Source organism: Apium graveolens, chromosome 4, assembly GCF_009905375.1.
Source record: "Apium graveolens cultivar Ventura chromosome 4, ASM990537v1, whole genome shotgun sequence".
Lineage (NCBI taxonomy): Eukaryota > Viridiplantae > Streptophyta > Magnoliopsida > Apiales > Apiaceae > Apium > Apium graveolens.
In genome coordinates, this window is record NC_133650.1 from 118,846,459 (window position 1) to 118,850,241 (window position 3,783).

A 3,783-nucleotide genomic window follows, 5' to 3' on the forward strand; every position below is an offset into this window, starting at 1 on the left:
AGAAAGAACCAGTAAACATGGGAGATCGTATTGTTCAAGCTGATCCAGCTCTTATGGATTTTTCTCGGCCTAAAATTGATGATATTCAGTCAAGCATCCTTCATCCGGCTATTCAAGCTAACACCTTTGAAATCAAGCCGGGCACTATTCAGATGGTGCAGAATTCTGTTTCTTTTGGAGGAGCGGCAACTGAAGACCCCAACATGCGCATAAGGAATTTTGTCGAGATCTGCAGCACTTTTAAGTATAATGGCGTGACTGATGAGGCTATCAAGTTGAGGCTTTTCCCATTCTCACTGAGGGATAAGGCTAAAGACTGGTTACATTCTGAACCAGCTAGGTCCATCACTACGTGGCAAGATCTTGCACAAAAGTTTCTGGTGAAGTTTTATCCAATGGCAAAGACTGCTGCTATGAGGAGTGCTCTTACTCAGTTTGCGCAACAACCTACAGAATCTATGTGCGAGGCTTGGGAACGCTAGAAGGAAATGTTGAGAAAATGTCCACATCATGGAATGCCGGATTGGATGGTAATCACTGGTTTTTATAATGGTTTGGGGGCCCAATCTCGGCCCATGCTCGATGCAGCAGCTGGAGGCGCCTTATGGGCTAAAAGCTATACTGAGGCGTATAATCTTATCGAGACGATGGCTGCAAATGAGCATCAGAACCCAACTCAGAGGATGACATCAGGCAAGGTAGCAGGTATTCTAGAAGTTGATGCAGCCACCGCTATTGCAGCCCAGCTCCAAGCGCTATCAATGAAGGTTGATTCTTTGGCTATGTATGGAGTTAATCAAATAGCTATGGTTTGTGAGCTTTGTGCAGGTTCTCATGCTACGGATCAGTGTTCTCTTGTCAACGAATCTGTTCAGTATGTGAATAATTATCAGCAACAACAGCAGCCTGTGCCAGCGACCTATCATCCTAACAACAGAAATCATCCAAATTTCAGCTGGGGGAATAATCAGAATGCTATTCAGCCACCATATCAGCAAGGAGTAAGTAAACAGTTTAACCCACCTGGATTCCAGCAACCACAGCAGTATGCTACAAGGCAATCATATCCTCAACAGGGAAGTGCAGCTGCACCTACTAGTGCTGATTTTGAGGAACTTAAGTTGTTGTGCAAGAGTCAGGCGGTTTCTATCAAGACCTTGGAAAATCAAATCGGTCAATTAGCCAATGCAGTGCTCAATCGTCAACCTGGCACTCTTCCCAGTGACACGGAAGTACCAGGCAGGAAGGAAGCTAAAGAGCAAGTCAAGGCTATTACCTTAAGGTCTGGAAAAGTAGCTGATGCTGAAAAGGCAAAAGAAGTCGAAGCTGAAGTTAGAGATGAAGAATTTAAGCAAAAGGAGAAAGCGGCGGAACCAAGGAAGACTACTGTTGAACACACTCTGCCTGAGGCTAATACAGGGGAGAAACAGCTCTATCCTCCACCACCTTTTCCTAAGAGATTGCAGCAACAAAAGCTGGATAGACAGTTCAGGAAGTTTCTGGAGGTGTTCAAGAAACTTCACATCAATATACCTTTCGCTGAGGCTCTGGAACAAATGCCTAGTTATGCGAAGTTTATGAAGACTATTCTTTCAAGGAAGGTGAAACTGGATGACCTTGAAACCGTTGCTCTCACGGAAGAATGCAGCGCTGTTCTGCAGCAAAAGTTACCACCAAAACTGAAAGATCCAGGAAGCTTCACCATTCCTTGCACCATTGGCAATTTAACTTTTGACAAGTGCCTTTATGATTTGGGAGCAAGCATTAATATGATGCCCTTGTCGATCTTTAAAAAGCTGGATCTGCCTGATCCAAAACCCACATACATGTCGCTACAATTGGCTGACCGTTCCATTACTTACCCAAGGGGCATAGTTGAGGATGTGCTCGTCAAGGTGGATAAGCTCTTCTTTCCTGCAGATTTTGTTATTCTGGATTTTGAGGAAGATAAGAAGATTCCCATAATCTTGGGGAGGCCTTTCTTGGCTACTGGCCGTACCTTGATAGATGTGCAAAAAGGTGAACTTACTATGTGAGTCCAAGACCAGGATGTGACCTTCAACGTATTCAAGGCAATGAAATTCCCTACAAAAGATGAGGAGTGCTTAAAAGTGGATGTGATTGATTCCACAGTTACTTCGGAACTCGAGCACATGCTAATGTCTGATGCATTGGAAAAGGCCTTAGTGGGGGAATTTGACAGTGATGATGAAGATAGCAACGAGCAATTACAATATCTGAACGCTTCTCCCTGGAAGCGAAAGCTGGATATACCATTTGAATCTCTTGGTACTTCTGACCTCAAGAACGCTGAAGGGAAGCTCAAACCATCAATAGAGGAAGCACCTACCTTAGAGCTCAAACCATTACCTGACCACTTGAGGTATGCTTTTTTAGGTGATTCATCTACGTTACCTGTTATTATTTCAGCTGACCTTTCAGGTAGTGAGGAAGACAAGCTCTTAAGGATTTTGAGAGAATTCAGATCGGCTATAGGATGGACCATAGCAGACATCAAGAGGATAAGTCCTTCATATTGTATGCATAAAATTCTGCTAGAGGAAGGAAGTAAGCCAACTGTGGAACAGCAACGAAGACTGAATCCCATCATGAAGGAGGTGGTGAAGAAAGAAATTCTGAAATGGCTAGATGCAGGCATCATTTATCCTATTTCTGACAGCTCGTGGGTGAGCCCTGTACAATGTGTTCCTAAGAAAGGAGGTATCACTGTGGTCGCAAATGAAAAGAATGAGCTCATCCCTACTCGAACAGTTACAGGATGGAGAGTATGCATGGATTATAGGAAATTGAACAAAGCCACAAGAAAGGATCACTTCCCTCTTCCATTTATTGATCAAATGCTTGACAGATTGGCGGGACATGAGTATTTTTGTCTTCTGGATGGTTATTCCGGGTATAATCAGATTTGTATTGCACCAGAGGATCAGGAAAAGACTACCTTCACTTGTCCATTTGGCACATTTGCTTTTCGTAGAGTTTCGTTTGGGTTATGTGGCGCCCCGGCCACCTTTCAGAGATGTATGATGGCTATATTCTCTGACATGATTGGAAATAACATCGAAGTGTTCATGGATGACTTCTCCGTCTTTGGACACTCATATGATGAATGTTTAAATAATCTGCGCGTCGTACTCAAAAGATGCGTGGAAACTAATTTGGTGCTTAATTGGGAGAAATGTCATTTTATGGTGCGTGAAGGCATTATCCTTGGGCATAAGGTCTCTAGCAAAGGTCTGGAGGTGGACAAGGCCAAGGTGGGAGTCATTGAAAATCTTCCCCCACCTAATTCGGTGAAAGGAATCCGTAGTTTTCTCGGTCATGCGGGTTTTTATCGGCGATTCATCAAGGACTTTTCAAAGATATCTAAGCCGTTGTGCAATTTACTTGAGAAAGATGTGCCTTTCAAATTTGATGATGAATGTTTGGCAGCATTCGAGACTCTCAAGGAGATTTTGATCACGGCACCAGTTATTACAGCACCAGATTGGACAGAACCGTTTGAGATGATGTGTGATGCGAGTGATTATGCGGTAGGTGCAGTTCTGGGACAGCGCAAGAAAAATCTCTTCCATGTGGTCTACTATTCGAGTAAGACTTTAAATGGGGCCCAATTGAACTACACCACTACTGAGAAGGAGCTTTTGGCTATAGTCTTTGGCTTTGAGAAATTTCGATCTTATCTGCTTGGTACGAAAGTGACAGTATTCACTGATCATGCAGCTATTCGCTATCTGGTTTCTAAGAAGGATTCGAAGCCGAGAC

At 43.6% G+C, this 3,783-nt stretch overlaps 1 non-coding gene across 1 annotated transcript; it reads right to left on the reverse strand.

The window, feature by feature from the left end:
- Nucleotides 1–410: 410 nt before the first annotated feature.
- Nucleotides 411–517, reverse strand: LOC141722632 (small nucleolar RNA R71). The gene has a single exon (XR_012575642.1). It is a non-coding gene; the product is annotated as a small nucleolar RNA R71 (small nucleolar RNA).
- Between the last annotated feature and the right edge of the window lie 3,266 nt (nucleotides 518–3,783).